Source organism: Vicugna pacos, unplaced genomic scaffold (genome assembly GCF_048564905.1).
Source record: "Vicugna pacos unplaced genomic scaffold, VicPac4 SAC-SAT, whole genome shotgun sequence".
Classification (NCBI taxonomy): Eukaryota; Metazoa; Chordata; class Mammalia; order Artiodactyla; family Camelidae; genus Vicugna; species Vicugna pacos.
The window spans coordinates 58,321,203-58,342,221 of NW_027328721.1; positions in this window are offsets into that span (position 1 = coordinate 58,321,203).

The following is a 21,019-nucleotide window of genomic DNA, read 5'->3' on the forward strand; positions in this document are numbered from 1 at the left end:
GCTGCCTCCCCAAGTTCAGGGAAGGTATTTCTCGGACTTCCCCGGACAGGGAACACCTGTGACTGAAGAGAGCTGCGTGGAGTTGTCTCTCGAGCTCCCCACGCACTGACAATCGTTCCGGAACCCTGAGCGTGGGGAGGATCCACCAACGGTCGGCAGCGCGTGGGTTCCAACGGAATGGTTGAGCTGATCTCCCCTGAGGGTTTTCCTAATGTCTCTGTGCCAGGGAATGCTAGGGGGGTTTGCAGGAAATCCCAGTGACAGAGGCTGCCTCCCCAAGGTCAGGGAATATATTTCTCGGACTTCACCGGACAGGGAACACCTGTGACTGAATACAGCTGCGTGGAGTTGTCTCTCGAGCTCCCCCACGCACTGACAATGGTTCTGGAACCCTGAGCGTGGGGAGGTTCCACCAACCGTCGGCAGCGCGTGGGTTCTAACTGAATGCCTGAACTGCTCTCCGCTGTAGGTTTTCCTAATGTCTCTGTGCCACGGAATGCTAGGGGTGTTTGCAGGAAATCCCAGTGACAGAGGCTGTCTCCCCAAGATCAGGGAAGGCATTTCTCGGACTTCCCTGGATGGGAACACCTGTAACTGAAGAGAGCTGCGTGGAGTTTTCTCTCGTGCTCCCCCACGCACTGACAATGCTTCCGGAACCCTGAGCGTGGGGAGGTTCCACCAACGGTCGGCAGCGCGTGGGTTCCAACGGAATGGCTGAGCTGGTCTCCCCTGAGGGTTTTCCTAATGTCTCTTTGCCAGGGAATGCTAGGGGGGTTTGCAGGAAATCCCAGTGACAGAGGCTGCCTCACCAAGGTCAGGGAAGGTATTTCTCGGACTTCCCAGGACACGGAACACCTGTGACTGAAGAGAGATGCGTGGAGTTGTCTCTCGAGTTCCCCACGCACTGACAATGGTTCCGGAACCCTGAGCGTGGGGAGGATCCACCAACGGTCGGCAGCGCGTGGGTTCCAACGGAATGGCTGAGCTGGTCTCCCCTGAGGGATTTCCTAGTGTCTCTGTGCCAGGGAATGCTAGGGGGGTTTGCAGGAAATCCCAGTTAAAGAGGCTGCCTCCCCACGGTCAGGGAAGGTATTTCTCGGACTTCCCAGGACAGGGAACACCTGTGACTGAAGAGAGCTGCGTGGAGGTGTCTCTCGGGCTCCCCCACGCACTGACAATGGTTTCGGAACCCTGAGCGTGGGGAGGTTCCACCAACGAATCGGCAGCGCGTGGGTTCCAACGGAATGGCTGAGCTCGACTCCCCTGAGGGTTTTCCTAATGTCTCTGTGCCAGGGAATGCTAGGGGGGTTTGCAGGAAATCCTAGTGAAAGAGGATGCCTCGCCAAGGACAGGGAAGGTATTTCTCGGACTTCCCCGGACAGGGCACACCTGTGACTGAAGAGTGCTGCGTGGAGTTGTCTCTCGAGCTCCCCACGCACTGACAATGGTTCCGGAACCCTGAGCGTGGGTAGGATCCACCAACGCTCGGCAGCGCGTGGGTTCCAACGGAATGCCTGAGCTGGTCTCCCCTGAGGGTTTTCCTAATGTCTCTGTGCCAGGGAATGCTAGGGGGGTTTGCAGGAAATCCCAGTGACAGAGGCTGCCTCCCCAAGGTCAGGGAAGATATTTCTCGGACTTCACCGGACAGGGAACACCTGTGACTGAATAGAGCTGCGTGGAGTTGTCTCTCGAGCTCCCCCACGCACTGACAATGGTTCCGGAACCCTGAGCGTGGGGAGGTTCCACCAACGGTCGGCAGCGCGTGGGTTCCAACGGAATGCCTGAGCTTGTCTCCCCTGAGGGTTTTCCTAATGTCTCTGTGCCACGGAATGCTAGGGGGGTTTGCAGGAAATCCCAGTGACAGAGGCTGCCTCCCCAAGGTCAGGGAAGGCATTTCTCGGACTTCCCCGGACAGGGAACACCTGTAACTGAAGAGAGCTACGTGGAGTTTTCTCTCGAGCTCCCCCACGCACTGACAATGCTTCCGGAACCCTGAGCGTGGGGAGGTTCCACCAACGGTCGGCAGCGCGTGGGTTCCAACGGAATGGATGAGCTGGTCTCCCCTGAGGGTTTTCCTAATGTCTCTGTGCCAGGGAATGCTAGGGGGGTTTGCAGGAAATCCCAGTGAAAGAGGCTGCCTCCCCAAGGTCAGGGAAGGTATTTCTCGGACTTCCCCGGACAGGGAACACCTGTGACTGTAGAGAGCTGCGTGGAGTTGTCTCTCTAGCTCCCCCACGCACTGACAATGCTTCCGGAACCCTGAGCGTGGGGAGGTTCCACCAACGGTCGGCAGCGCGTGGGTTCCAACGGAATGGATGAGCTGGTCTCCCCTGAGGGTTTTCCTAATGTCTCTGTGCCAGGGAATGCTAGGGGGGTTTGCAGGAAATCCCAGTGACAGAGGCTGCATCCCCAAGGTCAGGGAAGATATTTCTCGGACTTCCCCGGACAGGGAACACCTGTGACTGAAGAGAGCTGCGTGGAGTTGTCTCTCGAGCTCCCCCACGCACTGACAATGCTTCCGGAACCCTGAGCGTGGGGAGGTTCCACCAACGGTCGGCAGCGCGTGGGTTCCAACGGAATGGATGAGCTGGTCTCCCCTGAGGGTTTTCCTAATGTCTCTGTGCCAGGGAATGCTAGGGGGCTTTGCAGGAAATCCCAGTGACAGAGCCTGCCTCCCCAAGGTCAGGGAAGGTATTTCTCGGACTTCCCCGGACAGGGAACACCTGTGACTGAAGAGAGCTGCGTGGAGTTGTCTCTCTAGCTCCCCCACGCACTGACAATTGTTCCGGAACCCTGAGCGTGGGGAGGTTCCACCAACGGTCGGCAGCGCGTGGGTTCCAACGGAATGACTGAGCTGGTCTCCCCTGTGTGTTTTACTAGTGTGTTTGTGCCAGGGAATGCTAGGGGGGTTTGTAGGAAATCCCAGTGACAGAGGCTGCCTCCCCAAGGTCAGGGAAGGTATTTCTCGGACTTCCCCGGACAGGGAACACCCCTGACTGAAGAGAGCTGCGTGGAGTTGTCTCTCGAGCTCCCCCACGCACTGACAATATTTCCGGAACCCTGAGCGTGGGCAGGTTCCACCAACGGTCGGCAGCGCGTGGGTTCCAACGGAATGGCTGAGCTGGTCTCCCCTGAGGGTTTTCCTAATGTCTCTCTTCCAGGGAATGCTAGGGTGGTTTGCAGGAAATCCCAGTGACAGAAGCTGCCTCCCCAAGGTCAGGGAAGATATTTCTCGGACTTCCCCGGACAGGGAACACCTGTTAATGAAGAGAGCTGCGTGGAGTTGTCTCTCGAGTTCCCCACGCACTGACCATGGTTCTGGAACCCTTAGCGTGGGGAGGATCCACCAACGGTCGGCAGCGCGTGGGTTCCAACGCAATGGCTGTGCTGGTCTCCCCTGAGGGTTTTCCTAATGTCTCTGTGCCAGGGAATGCTAGGGGGGTTTGCAGGAAATCCCAGTGACAGAGGCTGCCTCCCCAACGTCAGGGAAGATATTTCTCGGACTTCCCCGGACAGGGAACACCTGTGACTGAAGAGAGTTGCGTGGAGTTGTCTCTCGTGCTCCCCCACGCACTGACAATGGTTCCGGAACCCTGAGCGTCGGGATGTTCCACCAACGGTCGGCAGCGCGTGGGTTCCAACGGAATGGCTGAGATGGTCTCCCCTGAGGGTTTTCCTAGTGTCTCTGTGCCAGGGAATGCTAGGGGGGTTTGCAGGAAATCCCAGTGACAGAGGCTGCCTCCCCCAGGTCAGGGAAGGTATTTCTCGGACTTCCCCGGACAGGGAACACCTGTGACTGAAGAGAGCTGCGTGGAGTTGTCTCTCGAGCTCCCCCACGCCCTGACAATGGTTCCGGAACCCTGAGAGTGAGGAGGTTCCACCAACGGTCGGCAGCGCGTGGGTTCCAACGGAATGGCTGAGCTGGTCTCCCCTGAGGGTTTTCCTAATTTCTCTGTGCCAGGGAATGCTAGGGGGGTTTGCACGAAATCCCAGGGACAGAGGCTGCCTCCCCAATGTCAGGGAAGGTATTTCTCGGACTTCCTTGAACAGGGAACACCTGTGACTGAAGAGAGCTGCTTGGAGTTGTCTCTCGAGCTCCCCCACGCACTGACAATGGTTTCGGAACCCTGAGCGTGGGGAGGTTCCACCAACGGTCGGCAGCGCGTGTTTTCTAACGGAATGCCTGAACTGGTCTCCCCTGAGGGTTTTCCTAATGTCTCTGTGCCAGGGAATGCTAGGGGGGTTTGCAGGAAATCCCAGTTACAGAGGCTTCCTCCCCAAGGTCAGGGAAGCTATTTCTCGGACTTCCCCGTACAGGGAACACCTGTGACTGAAGAGAGCTGCTTGGAGTTGTCTCTCGAGCTCCCCCACGCACTGACAATGGTTCCGGAACCCTGAGCGTGGGGAGGTTCCACCAACGGTCGGCAGCGCGTGGGTTCCAACGGAATGGCTGAGCTGGCCTCCCCTGAGGGTTTTCCTAATGTCTCTGTGCCAGGGAATGCTAGGGGGGTTTGCAGGAAATCCCAGTGACAGAAGCTGCCTCCCCAAGGTCAGGGAGGATATTTCTCGGACTTCCCCGGACAGGGAACACCTGTGACTGAAGAGAGCTGCGTGCAGTTGTCTCTCGAGCTCCCCCACGCACTGACAATGGTTCCGGAACCCTGAGCGTGGGGAGGATCCACCAACGGTCGGCAGCACGTGGGTTCCAACGGAATGGCTGAGATGGTCTCCCCTGAGGGTTTTCCTAGTGTCTCTGTGCCAGGGAATGCTAGGGGGGTTTGCAGGAAATCCTAGTGAAAGAGGCTACCTCTCTAAGGTCAGGGAAGTTATTTCACGATCTTCCCCGGACAGGGAACACCAGTGACTGAAGAGAGCTGCTTGGAGTTGTCTCTCGAGTTCCCCACGCACTGACAATGGTTCCGGAACCCTGAGCGTGGGGAGGTACCACCAACGGTCGGCAGCGCGTGGGTTCCAACGGAATGGCTGAGCTGGTCTCCCCTGAGGGATTTCCTAGTGTCTCTGTGCCAGGGAATGCTAGGGGGGTTTGCAGGAAATCCCAGTGACAGAGGCTGCCTCCCCAAGGTCAGGGAAGATATTTCTCGGAGTTCCCCGGACAGGGAACACCCCTGACTGAAGAGAGCTGCGTGGAGTTGTCTCTCGAGCTCCCCCACGCACTGACAAGGTTTCCGGAACCCTGAGCGTGGGCAGGTTCCACCAACGGTCGGCAGCGCATGGGTTCCAACGGAATGGCTGAGCTTGTCTCCCCTGAGGGTTTTCCTAATGTCTCTCTGCCAGGGAATGCTAGGGGGGTTTGCAGGAAATCCCAGTGACAGAAGCTGCCTCCCCAAGGTCAGGGAAGATATTTCTCGGACTTCCCCGGACAGGGAACACCTGTGACTGAAGAGAGCTGCGTGGAGTTGTCTCTCGAGCTCCCCCACGCACTGACAATGGTTCCGGAACCCTGAGCGTGGGGAGGTTCCACCAACGGTCGGCAGCGCGTGGGTTCCAACGGAATGGCTGAGCTGGTCTCCCCTGAGTGTTTTCCTAATGTCTCTGTGCCAGGGAATGCTAGGGGGGTTTGCAGGAAATCCCAGTGACAGAGGCTGCCTCCCCAAGGTCAGGGAAGGAATTTCTCGGACTTCCCCGCACAGGGAACACCTGTGACTGAAGAGAGCTGCGTGGAGATGTCTCTCGAGTTCCCCACGCACTGACAATGCTTCCGGAACCCTGAGCGTGGGGAGGATCCACCAACGGTCGGCAGCGCGTGGGTTCCAACGGAATGGCTGAGCTGGTCTCACCTGAGGGATTTCCTAGTGTCTCTGTGCCAGGGAATGCTAGGGGGGTTTGCAGGAAATCCCAGTGACAGAGGCTACCTCCCCAAGGTCAGGGAAGTTATTTCAAGGACTTCACCGCACAGGGAACACCTGTTACTGAAGAGAGCTACGTGGAGATGTCTCTAGAGCTCCCCCACGCACTGACAATGGTTCCGGAACGCTGAGCGTGGGGAGGTTCCACCAATGGTCGGCAGCGCGTGGGTTCCAACGGAATGGCTGAGCTGGTCTCCCCTGAGGGTATTCCTAATGTCTCTGTGCCAGGGAATGCTAGGGGGGTTTGCAGGAAATCCCAGTGACAGAGGCTGCCTCCCCCATGTCAGGGAAGGTATTTCTCGGATTCCCCGGACAGGGAACACCTGTGACTGAAGAGAGCTGCGTGGAGTTTTCCCTCGAGCTCCCCCACGCACTGACAATGTTTCCGGAACCCTGAGCGTGGGGAGGATCCACCAATGGTCGGCAGCGCGTGGGTTCGAACGGAATGGCTGAGCTGGTCTCACCTGAGTGATTTCCTAGTGTCTCTGTGCCAGGGAATGCTAGGGGTGTTTGCAGGAAATCCCAGTGACAGAGGCTACCTCCCCAAGGTCAGGGAAGTTATTTCAAGGACTTCACCGCACAGGGAACACCTGTTACTGAAGAGAGCTACGTGGAGATGTCTCTCGAGCTCCCCCACGCACTGACAATGGTTCCGAAACGCTGAGCGTGGGGAGGTTCCACCAATGGTCGGCAGCGCGTGGGTTCCAACGGAATGGCTGAGCTGGTCTCCCCTGAGGGTATTCCAAATGTCTCTGTGCCAGGGAATGCTAGGGGGGTTTGCAGGAAATCCCAGTGACAGAGGCTGCCTCCCCCATGTCAGGGAATGTATTTCTCGGATTCCCCGGACAGGGAACACCTGTGACTGAAGAGAGCTGCGTGGAGTTTTCCCTCGAGGTCCCCCACGCACTGACAATGCTTCCGGAACCCTGAGCGTGGGGAGGTTCCACCAACGGTCGGCAGCGCGTGGGTTCCAACGGAATGGCTGAGCTGGTCTCCCCTGAGGGATTTCCTAGTGTCTCTGTGCCAGGGAATGCTAGGGGGGTTTGCAGGAAATCCCAGTGACAGAGGCTGCCTCCCCAAGGTCAGGGAAGATATTTCTCGGAGTTCCCCGGACAGGGAACACCCCTGACTGAAGAGAGCTGCGTGGAGTTGTCTCTCGAGCTCCCCCACGCACTGACAAGGTTTCCGGAACCCTGAGCGTGGGCAGGTTCCACCAACGGTCGGCAGCGCATGGGTTCCAACGGAATGGCTGAGCTGGTCTCCCCTGAGGGTTTTCCTAATGTCTCTCTGCCAGGGAATGCTAGGGGGGTTTGCAGGAAATCCCAGTGACAGAGGCTACCTCCCCAAGGTCAGGGAAGTTATTTCAAGGACTTCACCGCACAGGGAACACCTGTTACTGAAGAGAGCTACGTGGAGATGTCTCTCGAGCTCCCCCACGCACTGACAATGGTTCCGGAACGCTGAGCGTGGGGAGGTTCCACCAATGGTCGGCAGCGCGTGGGTTCCAACGGAATGGCTGAGCTGGTCTCCCCTGAGGGTATTCCTAATGTCTCTGTGCCAGGGAATGCTAGGGGGGTTTGTAGGAAATCCCAGTGAAAGAAGCTGCCTCCCCAAGGTCAGGGAAGATATTTCTCGGACTTCCCCGGACAGGGAACACCTGTGACTGAAGAGAGCTGCGTGGAGTTGTCTCTCGAGTTCCCCACGCACTGACCATGGTTCTGGAACCCTTAGCGTGGGGAGGATCCACCAACGGTCGGCAGCGCGTGGGTTCCAACGCAATGGCTGTGCTGGTCTCCCCTGAGGGTTTTCCTAATGTCTCTGTGCCAGGGAATGCTAGGGGGGTTTGCAGGAAATCCCAGTGACAGAGGCTGCCTCCCCAACGTCAGGGAAGGTATTTCTCGGACTTCCCCGGACAGGGAACACCTGTGACTGAATAGAGTTGCGTGGAGTTGTCTCTCGTGCTCCCCCACGCACTGACAATGGTTCCGGAACCCTGAGCGTCGGGAGGTTCCACCAACGGTCGGCAGCGCGTGGGTTCCAACGGAATGGCTGAGATTGTCTCCCCTGAGGGTTTTCCTAGTGTCTCTGTGCCAGGGAATGCTAGGGGGGTTTGCAGGAAATCCCAGTGACAGAGACTGCCTCCCCTAGGTCAGGGAAGTTATTTCTCGGACTTCCCCGGACAGGGAACACCTGTGACTGAAGAGAGCTGCGTGGAGTTGTCTCTCGAGGTCCCCCACGCACTGACAATGGTTCCGGAACCCTGAGAGTGGGGAGGTTCCACCAACGGTCGGCAGCGCGTGGGTTCCAACGGAATGGCTGAGCTGGTCTCCCCTGAGGGTTTTCCTAATGTCTCTGTGCCAGGGAATGCTAGGGGGGTTTGCACTAAATCCCAGGGACAGAGGCTGCCTCCCCAAGGTCAGGGAAGGTATTTCTCGGACTTCCTTGAACAGGGAACACCTGTGACTGAAGAGAGCTGCGTGGAGTTGTCTCTCGAGCTCCCCCACGCACTGACAATGGTTCCGGAATCCTGAGCGTGGGGAGGTTCCACCAACGGTCGGCAGCGCGTATTTTCTAACGGAATGCCTGAACTGGTCTCCCCTGAGGGTTTTCCTAATGTCTCTGTGCCAGGGAATGCTAGGGGGGTTTGCAGGAAATCCCAGTTACAGAGGCTTCCTCCCCAAGGTCAGGGAAGGTGTTTCTCGGACTTCCCCGTACAGGGAACACCTGTGACTGAAGAGAGCTGCGTGGAGTTGTCTCTCGAGTTCCCCACGCACTGACAATCGTTCCGGAACCCTGTGCGTGGGGAGGATCCACCAACGGTCGGCAGCGCGTGGGTTCCAACGGAATGGTTGAGCTGGTCTCCCCTGAGGGTTTTCCTAATGTCTCTGTGCCAGGGAATGCTAGGGGGGTTTGCAGGAAATCCCAGTGACAGAGGCTGCCTCCCCAAGGTCAGGGAATATATTTCTCGGACTTCACCGGACAGGGAACACCTGTGACTGAATACAGCTGCGTGGAGTTGTCTCTCGAGCTCCCCCACGCACTGACAATGCTTCCGGAACCCTGAGCGTGGGGAGGTTCCACCAACGGTCGGCAGCGCGTGGGTTCCAACGGAATGGCTCAGCTGGTCTCCCCTGAGTGTTTTCCTAATGTCTCTGTGCCAGGGAATGCTAGGGGGGTTTGCAGGAAATCCCAGTGACAGAGGCTGCCTCCCCAAGGTCAGGGAAGGTATTTCTCGGACTTCCCCGGACAGGGAACACCTGTGACTGAAGAGAGCTGCGTGGAGTTGTCTCTCGAGTTCCCCACGCACTGACAATTTTTCCGGAACCCTGAGCGTGGGGAGGATCCACCAACGGTCGGCAGCGCGTGGGTTCGAACGGAATGGCTGAGCTGGTCTCACCTGAGGGATTTCCTAGTGTCTCTGTGCCAGGGAATGCTAGGGGGGTTTGCAGGAAATCCCAGTGACAGAGGCTACCTCCCCAAGGTCAGGGAAGTTATTTCAAGGACTTCACCGCACAGAGAACACCTGTTACTGAAGAGAGCTACGTGGAGATGTCTCTCGAGCTCCCCCACGCACTGACAATGGTTCCGAAACGCTGAGCGTGGGGAGGTTCCACCAATGGTCGGCAGCGCGTGGGTTCCAACGGAATGGCTGAGCTGGTCTCCCCTGAGGGTATTCCTAATGTCTCTGTGCCAGGGAATGCTAGGGGGGTTTGCAGGAAATCCCAGTGACAGAGGCTGCCTCCCCCATGTCAGGGAATGTATTTCTCGGATTCCCCGGACAGGGAACACCTGTGACTGAAGAGAGCTGCGTGGAGTTTTCCCTCGAGCTCCCCCACGCACTGACAATGCTTCCGGAACCCTGAGCGTGGGGAGGTTCCACCAACGGTCGGCAGCGCGTGGGTTCAAACGGAATGGCTGAGCTGGTCTCCCCTGAGGGTTTTCCTAATGTCTCTGTGCCAGGGAATGCTAGGGGGGTTTGCAGGAAATCCCAGTGACAGAGGCTGCCTCCCCAAGGTCAGGGAAGATATTTCTCGGAGTTCCCCGGACAGGAAACACCCCTGACTGAAGAGAGCTGCGTGGAGTTGTCTCTCGAGCTCCCCCACGCACTGACAAGGTTTCCGGAACCCTGAGCGTGGGCAGGTTCCACCAACGGTCGGCAGCGCATGGGTTCCAACGGAATGGCTGAGCTGGTCTCCCCTGAGGGTTTTCCTAATGTCTCTCTGCCAGGGAATGCTAGGGGGGTTTGCAGGAAATCCCAGTGACAGAAGCTGCCTCCCCAAGGTCAGGGAAGATATTTCTCGGACTTCCCCGGACAGGGAACACCTGTGACTGAAGAGAGCTGCGTGGAGTTGTCTCTCGAGCTCCCCCACGCACTGACAATGGTTCCGGAACCCTGAGCGTGGGGAGGTTCCACCAACGGTCGGCAGCGCGTGGGTTCCAACGGAATGGCTGAGCTGGTCTCCCCTGAGGGATTTTCTAGTGTCTCTGTGCCAGGGAATGCTAGGGGGTATTGCAGGAAATCCCAGTGACAGAGGCTGCCTCCCCAAGTTCAGGGAAGGTATTTCTCGGACTTCCCCGGACAGGGAACACCCATGACGGAAGAGAGCTGCGTGGAGTTGTCTCTCGAGCTCCTCCACGCACTGACAATATTTCCGGAACCCTGAGCGTGGGCAGGTTCCACCAACGGTCGGCAGCGCGTGGGTTCCAACGGAATGGCTGAGCTGGTCTCCCCTGAGGGTTTTCCTAATGTCTCTCTGCCAGGGAATGCTAGGGGGGTTTGTAGGAAATCCCAGTGACAGAAGCTGCCTCCCGAAGGTCAGGGAAGATATTTCTCGGACTTCCCCGGACAGGGAACACCTGTGACTGAAGAGAGCTGCGTGGAGTTGTCTCTCGAGCTCCCCCACGCACTGACAATGGTTCCGGAAACCTGAGCGTGGGGAGGTTCCACCAACAAATCGGCAGCGCGTGGGTTCCAATGGAATGGCTGAGCTCGACTCCCCTGAGGGTTTTCCAAATGTCTCTGTGCCAGGGAATGCTAGGGGGGTTTGCAGGAAATCCTAGTGAATGAGGCTGCCTCCCCAAGGTCAGGGAAGGTATTTCTCGGACTTCCCCGGACAGGGAACACCTGTGACTGAAGAGAGCTGCGTGGAGTTGTCTCTCGAGCTCCCCACGCACTGACAATGGTTCCGGAACCCTGAGCGTGGGGAGGATCCACCAACGGTCGGCAGCGCGTGGGTTCCAACGGAATGCCTGAGCTGGTCTCCCCTGAGGGTTTTCCTAATGTCTCTGTGCCAGGGAATGCTAGGGGGGTTTGCAGGAAATCCCAGTGACAGAGGTTGCCTCCCCAAGGTCAGGGAAGCTATTTCTCGGACTTCCCCGGACAGGGATCACCTGTGACTGAAGAGAGCTGCGTGGAGTTGTCTCTCGAGCTCCCCCACGCACTGACAATGCTTCCGGAACCCTGAGCGTGGGGAGGTTCCACCAACGGTCGGCAGCGCGTGGGTTCCAACGGAATGGCTCAGCTGGTCTCCCCTGAGTGTTTTCCTAATATCTCTGTGCCAGGGAATGCTAGGGGGGTTTGCAGGAAATCCCAGTGACAGAGGCTACCTCCCCAAGGTCAGGGAAGTTATTTCAAGGACTTCACCGCACAGGGAACACCTGTTACTGAAGAGAGCTACGTGGAGATGTCTCTCGAGCTCCCCCACGCACTGACAATGGTTCCGAAACGCTGAGCGTGGGGAGGTTCCACCAATGGTCGGCAGCGCGTGGGTTCCAACGGAATGGCTGAGCTGGTCTCCCCTGAGGGTATTCCTAATGTCTCTGTGCCAGGGAATTCTAGGGGGGTTTGCAGGAAATCCCAGTGACAGAGGCTGCCTCCCCCATGTCAGGGAATGTATTTCTCGGATTCCCCGGACAGGGAACACCTGTGACTGAAGAGAGCTGCGTGGAGTTTTCCCTCGAGCTCCCCCACGCACTGACAATGCTTCCGGAACCCTGAGCGTGGGGAGGTTCCACCAACGGTCGGCAGCGCGTGGGTTCCAACGGAATGGCTGAGCTGGTCTCCCCTGAGGGTTTTCCTAATTTCTCTGTGCCAGGGAAAGGTAGGGGGGGTTTGCAGGAAATCCCAGGGACAGAGGCTTCCTCCCCAAGGTCAGGGAAGGTATTTCTCGGACTTCCCCTGACAGGGAACACCTGTGACTGAAGAGAGCTGGGTGGAGTTGTCTCTAGAGCTCCCCCACGCACTGACAATGGTTCCGGAACCCTGAGCGTGGGGAGGTTCCACCAACGGTCGGCAGCGCGTGGGTTCCAACGGAATGGCTGAGCTGGACCCCCCTGAAGGTTTTCCTAATGTCTCTGTGCCAGGAAATGCTAGGGGGGTTTGCAGGAAATCTCAGTTACAGAGGCTTCCTCCCCAAGGTCAGGGAAGGTGTTTCTCGGACTTCCCCGTACAGGGAACACCTGTGACTGAAGAGAGCTGCGTGGAGTTGTCTCTCGAGCTACCCCACGCACTGACAATGGTTCCGGAACCCTGAGCGTGGGGAGGTTCCACTAACGAATCGGCAGCGCGTGGGTTCCAACTGAATGGCTGAGCTCGACTCCCCTGAGGGTTTTCCTAATGTCTCTGTGCCAGGGAATGCTAGGGGGGTTTGCAGGAAATCCTAGTGAAAGAGGCTGCCTCCCCAAGTTCAGGAAAGGTATTTCTCGGACTTCCCCGTACAGGGAACACCTGTGACTGAAGAGAGCTGCGTGGAGTTGTCTCTCGAGTTCCCCACGCACTGACAACCGTTCCGGAACCCTGTGCGTGGGGAGGATCCACCAACGGTCGGCAGCGCGTGGGTTCCAACGGAATGGTTGAGCTGGTCTCCCCTGAGGGTTTTCCTAATGTCTCTGTGCCAGGGAATGCTAGGGGGGTTTGCAGGAAATCCCAGTGACAGAGGCTGCCTCCCCAAGGTCAGGGAATATATTTCTCGGACTTCACCGGACAGGGAACACCTGTGACTGAATACAGCTGCGTGGAGTTGTCTCTCGAGCTCCCCCACGCACTGACAATGGTTCCGGAACCCTGAGCGTGGGGAGGTTCCACCAACCGTCGGCAGCGCGTGGGTTCTAACTGAATGCCTGAACTGCTCTCCGCTGTAGGTTTTCCTAATGTCTCTGTGCCACGGAATGCTAGGGGGGTTTGCAGGAAATCCCAGTGACAGAGGCTGTCTCCCCAAGATCAGGGAAGGCATTTCTCGGACTTCCCCGGACAGGGAACACCTGTAACTGAAGAGAGCTGCGTGGAGTTTTCTCTCGTGCTCCCCCACGCACTGACAATGGTTCCGGAACCCTGAGCGTGGGGAGGATCCACCAACGGTCGGCAGCGCGTGGGTTCCAACGGAATGGCTGAGCTGGTCTCCCCTGAGGGATTTCCTAGTGTCTCTGTGCCAGGGAATGCTAGGGGGGTTTGCAGGAAATCCCAGTTACAGAGGCTGCCTCCCCACGGTCAGGGAAGGTATTTCTCGGACTTCCCCGGACAGGGAACACCTGTGACTGAAGAGAGCTGCGTGGAGGTGTCTCTCGGGCTCCCCCACGCACTGACAATGGTTCCGGAACCCTGAGCGTGGGGAGGTTCCACCAACGAATCGGCAGCGCGTGGGTTCCAACGGAATGGCTGAGCTCGACTCCCCTGAGGGTTTTCCTAATGTCTCTGTGCCAGGGAATGCTAGGGGGGTTTGCAGGAAATCCTAGTGAAAGAGGCTGCCTCCCCAAGGACAGGGAAGGTATTTCTCGGACTTCCCCGGACAGGGAACACCTGTGACTGAAGAGAGCTGCGTGGAGTTGTCTCTCGAGCTCCCCACGCACTGAAAATGGTTCCGGAACCCTGAGCGTGGGGAGGATCCACCAACGCTCGGCAGCGCGTGGGTTCCAACGGAATGCCTGAGCTGGTCTCCCCTGAGTGTTTTCCTAATATCTCTGTGCCAGGGAATGCTAGGGGGGTTTGCAGGAAATCCCAGTGACAGAGGCTGCCTCCCCAAGGTCAGGGAAGATATTTCTCGGACTTCACCGGACAGGGAACACCTGTGACTGAATAGAGCTGCGTGGAGTTGTCTCTCGAGCTCCCCCACGCACTGACAATTGTTCCGGAACCCTGAGCGTGGGGAGGTTCCACCAACGGTCGGCAGCGTGTGGGTTCCAACGGAATGCCTGAGCTGGTCTCCCCTGAGGGTTTTCCTAATGTCTCTGTGCCACGGAATGCTAGGGGGGTTTGCAGGAAATCCCAGTGACAGAGGCTGCCTCCCCAAGGTCAGGGAAGGCATTTCTCGGACTTCCCCGGACAGGGAACACCTGTAACTGAAGAGAGCTGCGTGGAGTTTTCTCTCGAGCTCCCCCACGCACTGACAATGCTTCCGGAACCCTGAGCGTGGGGAGGTTCCACCAACGGTCGGCAGCGCGTGGGTTCCAACGGAATGGATGAGCTGGTCTCCCCTGAGGGTTTTCCTTATGTCTCTGTGCCAGGGAATGCTAGGGGGATTTGCAGGAAATCCCAGTGACAGAGGCTGCCTCCCCAACGTCAGGGAAGTTATTTCTCGGACTTCCCCGGACAGGGAACACCTGTGACTGAAGAGAGCTGCGTGGAGTTGTCTCTCTAGCTCCCCCACGCACTGACAATGCTTCCGGAACCCTGAGCGTGGGGAGGTTCCACCAACGGTCGGCAGCGCGTGGGTTCCAACGGAATGGATGAGCTGGTCTCCCCTGAGGGTTTTCCTAATGTCGATGTGCCAGGGAATGCTAGGGGGGTTTGCAGGAAATCCCAGTGACAGAGGCTGCCTCCCCAAGGTCAGGGAAGGTATTTCTCGGACTTCCCCGGACAGGGAACACCTGTGACTGAAGAGAGCTGCGTGGAGTTGTCTCTCGAGCTCCCCACGCACTGACAATGGTTCCGGAACCCTGAGCGTGGGGAGGATCCACCAACGGTCGGCAGCGCGTGGGTTCCAACGGAATGCCTGAGCTGGTCTCCCCTGAGGGTTTTCCTAATGTCTCTGTGCCAGGGAATGCTAGGGGGGTTTGCAGGAAATCCCAGTGACAGAGGTTGCCTCCCCAAGGTCAGGGAAGCTATTTCTCGGACTTCCCCGGACAGGGATCACCTGTGACTGAAGAGAGCTGCGTGGAGTTGTCTCTCGAGCTCCCCCACGCACTGACAATGCTTCCGGAACCCTGAGCGTGGGGAGGTTCCACCAACGGTCGGCAGCGCGTGGGTTCCAACGGAATGGCTCAGCTGGTCTCCCCTGAGTGTTTTCCTAATATCTCTGTGCCAGGGAATGCTAGGGGGGTTTGCAGGAAATCCCAGTGACAGAGGCTACCTCCCCAAGGTCAGGGAAGTTATTTCAAGGACTTCACCGCACAGGGAACACCTGTTACTGAAGAGAGCTACGTGGAGATGTCTCTCGAGCTCCCCCACGCACTGACAATGGTTCCGAAACGCTGAGCGTGGGGAGGTTCCACCAATGGTCGGCAGCGCGTGGGTTCCAACGGAATGGCTGAGCTGGTCTCCCCTGAGGGTATTCCTAATGTCTCTGTGCCAGGGAATTCTAGGGGGGTTTGCAGGAAATCCCAGTGACAGAGGCTGCCTCCCCCATGTCAGGGAATGTATTTCTCGGATTCCCCGGACAGGGAACACCTGTGACTGAAGAGAGCTGCGTGGAGTTGTCTCTCGAGCTCCCCCACGCACTGACAATGCTTCCGGAACCCTGAGCGTGGGGAGGTTCCACCAACGGTCGGCAGCGCGTGGGTTCCAACGGAATGGCTGAGCTGGTCTCCCCTGAGGGTTTTCCTAATTTCTCTGTGCCAGGGAAAGGTAGGGGGGGTTTGCAGGAAATCCCAGGGACAGAGGCTTCCTCCCCAAGGTCAGGGAAGGTATTTCTCGGACTTCCCCTGACAGGGAACACCTGTGACTGAAGAGAGCTGGGTGGAGTTGTCTCTAGAGCTCCCCCACGCACTGACAATGGTTCCGGAACCCTGAGCGTGGGGAGGTTCCACCAACGGTCGGCAGCGCGTGGGTTCCAACGGAATGGCTGAGCTGGACCCCCCTGAAGGTTTTCCTAATGTCTCTGTGCCAGGAAATGCTAGGGGGGTTTGCAGGAAATCTCAGTTACAGAGGCTTCCTCCCCAAGGTCAGGGAAGGTGTTTCTCGGACTTCCCCGTACAGGGAACACCTGTGACTGAAGAGAGCTGCGTGGAGTTGTCTCTCGAGCTCCCCCACGCACTGACAATGGTTCCGGAACCCTGAGCGTGGGGAGGTTCCACTAACGAATCGGCAGCGCGTGGGTTCCAACTGAATGGCTGAGCTCGACTCCCCTGAGGGTTTTCCTAATGTCTCTGTGCCAGGGAATGCTAGGGGGGTTTGCAGGAAATCCTAGTGAAAGAGGCTGCCTCCCCAAGTTCAGGGAAGGTATTTCTCGGACTTCCCCGTACAGGGAACACCTGTGACTGAAGAGAGCTGCGTGGAGTTGTCTCTCGAGTTCCCCACGCACTGACAACCGTTCCGGAACCCTGTGCGTGGGGAGGATCCACCAACGGTCGGCAGCGCGTGGGTTCCAACGGAATGGTTGAGCTGGTCTCCCCTGAGGGTTTTCCTAATGTCTCTGTGCCAGGGAATGCTAGGGGGGTTTGCAGGAAATCCCAGTGACAGAGGCTGCCTCCCCAAGGTCAGGGAATATATTTCTCGGACTTCACCGGACAGGGAACACCTGTGACTGAATACAGCTGCGTGGAGTTGTCTCTCGAGCTCCCCCACGCACTGACAATGGTTCCGGAACCCTGAGCGTGGGGAGGTTCCACCAACCGTCGGCAGCGCGTGGGTTCTAACTGAATGCCTGAACTGCTCTCCGCTGTAGGTTTTCCTAATGTCTCTGTGCCACGGAATGCTAGGGGGGTTTGCAGGAAATCCCAGTGACAGAGGCTGTCTCCCCAAGATCAGGGAAGGCATTTCTCGGACTTCCCCGGACAGGGAACACCTGTAACTGAAGAGAGCTGCGTGGAGTTTTCTCTCGTGCTCCCCCACGCACTGACAATGGTTCCGGAACCCTGAGCGTGGGGAGGATCCACCAACGGTCGGCAGCGCGTGGGTTCCAACGGAATGGCTGAGCTGGTCTCCCCTGAGGGATTTCCTAGTGTCTCTGTGCCAGGGAATGCTAGGGGGGTTTGCAGGAAATCCCAGTTACAGAGGCTGCCTCCCCACGGTCAGGGAAGGTATTTCTCGGACTTCCCCGGACAGGGAACACCTGTGACTGAAGAGAGCTGCGTGGAGGTGTCTCTCGGGCTCCCCCACGCACTGACAATGGTTCCGGAACCCTGAGCGTGGGGAGGTTCCACCAACGAATCGGCAGCGCGTGGGTTCCAACGGAATGGCTGAGCTCGACTCCCCTGAGGGTTTTCCTAATGTCTCTGTGCCAGGGAATGCTAGGGGGGTTTGCAGGAAATCCTAGTGAAAGAGGCTGCCTCCCCAAGGACAGGGAAGGTATTTCTCGGACTTCCCCGGACAGGGAACACCTGTGACTGAAGAGAGCTGCGTGGAGTTGTCTCTCGAGCTCCCCACGCACTGAAAATGGTTCCGGAACCCTGAGCGTGGGGAGGATCCACCAACGCTCGGCAGCGCGTGGGTTCCAACGGAATGCCTGAGCTGGTCTCCCCTGAGGGTTTTCCTAATATCTCTGTGCCAGGGAATGCTAGGGGGGTTTGCAGGAAATCCCAGTGACAGAGGCTGCCTCCCCAAGGTCAGGGAAGATATTTCTCGGACTTCACCGGACAGGGAACACCTGTGACTGAATAGAGCTGCGTGGAGTTGTCTCTCGAGCTCCCCCACGCACTGACAATTGTTCCGGAACCCTGAGCGTGGGGAGGTTCCACCAACGGTCGGCAGCGTGTGGGTTCCAACGGAATGCCTGAGCTGGTCTCCCCTGAGGGTTTTCCTAATGTCTCTGTGCCACGGAATGCTAGGGGGGTTTGCAGGAAATCCCAGTGACAGAGGCTGCCTCCCCAAGGTCAGGGAAGGCATTTCTCGGACTTCCCCGGACAGGGAACACCTGTAACTGAAGAGAGCTGCGTGGAGTTTTCTCTCGAGCTCCCCCACGCACTGACAATGCTTCCGGAACCCTGAGCGTGGGGAGGTTCCACCAACGGTCGGCAGCGCGTGGGTTCCAACGGAATGGATGAGCTGGTCTCCCCTGAGGGTTTTCCTTATGTCTCTGTGCCAGGGAATGCTAGGGGGATTTGCAGGAAATCCCAGTGACAGAGGCTGCCTCCCCAACGTCAGGGAAGTTATTTCTCGGACTTCCCCGGACAGGGAACACCTGTGACTGAAGAGAGCTGCGTGGAGTTGTCTCTCTAGCTCCCCCACGCACTGACAATGCTTCCGGAACCCTGAGCGTGGGGAGGTTCCACCAACGGTCGGCAGCGCGTGGGTTCCAACGGAATGGATGAGCTGGTCTCCCCTGAGGGTTTTCCTAATGTCTCTGTGCCAGGGAATGCTAGGGGGGTTTGCAGGAAATCCCAGTGACAGAGGCTGCCTCCCCAAGGTCAGGGAAGGTATTTCTCGGACTTCCCCGGACAGGGAACACCTGTGACTGAAGAGAGCTGCGTGGAGTTGTCTCTCGAGCTCCCCCACGCACTGACAATGGTTCCGGAACCCTGAGCGTGGGGAGGTTCCACCAACGAATCGGCAGCGCGTGGGTTCCCACGGAATGGCTGAGCTCGACTCCCCTGAGGGTTTTCCTAATGTCTCTGTGCCAGGGAATGCTAGGGGGGTTTGCAGGAAATCCTAGTGAAAGAGGCTGCCTCCCCAAAGTCAGGGAAGGTATTTCTCGGACTTCCCCGGACAGGGAACACCTGTGACTGAAGAGAGCTGCGTGGAGTTGTCTCTCGAGCTCCCCACGCACTGACAATGGTTCCGGAACCCTGAGCGTGGGGAGGATCCACCAACGCTCGGCAGCGCGTGGGTTCCAACGGAATGCCTGAGCTGGTCTCCCCTGAGGGTTTTCCTAATGTCTCTGTGCCAGGGAATGCTAGGGGGGTTTGCAGGAAATCCCAGTGATAGAGGCTGCCTCCCAAAGGTCAGGGAAGATATTTCTCGGACTTCACCGGACAGGGAACACCTGTGACTGAATAGAGCTGCGTGGAGTTGTCTCTCGAGCTCCCCCACGCACTGACAATGGTTCCGGAACCCTGAGCGTGTGGAGGTTCCACCAACGGTCGGCAGCGCGTGGGTTCCAACGGAATGCCTGAGCTGGTCTCCCCTGAGGGTTTTCCTAATGTCTCTGTGCCACGGAATGCTAGGGGGGTTTGCAGGAAATCCCAGTGACAGAGGCTGCCTCCCCAAGGTCAGGGAAGGCATTTCTCGGACTTCCCCGGACAGGGAACGCCTGTAACTTAAGAGAGCTGCGTGGAGTTTTCTCTCGAGCTCCCCCACGCACTGACAATGGTTCCGGAACCCTGAGCGTGGGGAGGTTCCACCAACGGTCGGCAGCGCGTGGGTTCCAACGGAATGGCTGAGCTGGTCTCCCCTGAGGGTTTTCCTAATGTCTCTGTGCCAGGGAATGCTAGGGGGGTTTGCAGGAAATCCCAGTGACAGAGGCTGCCTCCCCAAGGTCAGGGAAGGTATTTCTCGGACTTCCCCGTACAGGGAACACCTGTGACTGAAGAGAGCTGCGTGGAGTTGTCTCTCTAGCTCCCACACGCACTGACAATGTTTCCGGAACCCTGAGCGTGGGGAGGTTCCACCAACGGTCGGCAGCGCGTGGGTTCCAACGGAATGGCTGAGCTGGTCTCCCCTGAGTGTTTTACTAGTGTCTTTGTGCCAGGGAATGCTAGGGGGGTTTGCAGGAAATCCCAGTGACAGAGGCTGCCTCCCCAAGGTCAGGGAAGCTATTTCTCGGACTTCTCCGGACAGGGAACACCCCTGACTGAAGAGAGCTGCGTGGAGTTGTCTCTCGAGCTCCCCCACGCACTGACAATGTTTCCGGAACCCTGAGCGTGGGCAGGTTCCACCAACGGTCGGCAGCGCGTGGGTTCCAACGGAATGGCTGAGCTGGTCTCCCCTGAGAGTTTTCCTAATGTCTCTCTTCCAGGGAATGCTAGGGGGGTTTGCAGGAAATCCCAGTGACAGAGGCTGCCTCCCCAACGTCAGGGAAGGTATTTCTCGGACTTCCCCGGACAGGGAACACCTGTGACTGAAGAGAGTTGCGTGGAGTTGTCTCTCGTGCTCCCCCACGCACTGACAATGGTTCCGGAACCCTGAGCGTCGGGATGTTCCACCAACGGTCGGCAGCGCGTGGGTTCCAACGGAATGGCTGAGATGGTCTCCCCTGAGGGTTTTCCTAGTGTCTCTGTGCCAGGGAATGCTAGGGGGGTTTGCAGGAAATCCCAGTGACAGAGGCTGCCTCCCCCAGGTCAGGGAAGGTATTTCTCGGACTTCCCCGGACAGGGAACACCTGTGACTGAAGAGAGCTGCGTGGAGTTGTCTCTCGAGCTCCCCCACGCCCTGACAATGGTTCCGGAACCCTGAGAGTGGGGAGGTTCCACCAACGGTCGGCAGCGCGTGGGTTCCAACGGAATGGCTGAGCTGTTCTCCCCTGAGGGTTTTCCTAATTTCTCTGTGTCAGGGAATGCTAGGGGGGTTTGCACGAAATCCCAGGGACAGAGGCTGCCTCCCCAATGTCAGGGAAGGTATTTCTCGGACTTCCTTGAACAGGGAACACCTGTGACTGAAGAGAGCTGCTTGGAGTTGTCTCTCGAGCTCCCGCACGCACTGACAATGGTTCCGGAACCTTGAGCGTGGGGAGGTTCCACCAACGGTCGGCAGCGCGTGTTTTGTAACGGAATGCCTGAACTGGTCTCCCCTGAGGGTTTTCCTAATGTCTCTGTGCCAGGGAATGCTAGGGGGGTTTGCAGGAAATCCCAGTTACAGAGGCTTCCTCCCCAAGGTCAGGGAAGTTATTTCTCGGACTTCCCCGTACAGGGAACACCTGTGACTGAAGAGAGCTGCGTGGAGTTGTCTCTCGAGCTCCCCCACGCACTGACAATGGTTCCGGAACCCTGAGCGTGGGGAGGTTCCACCAACGGTCGGCAGCGCGTGGGTTCCAACGGAATGGCTGAGCTGGTCTCCCCTGAGGGTT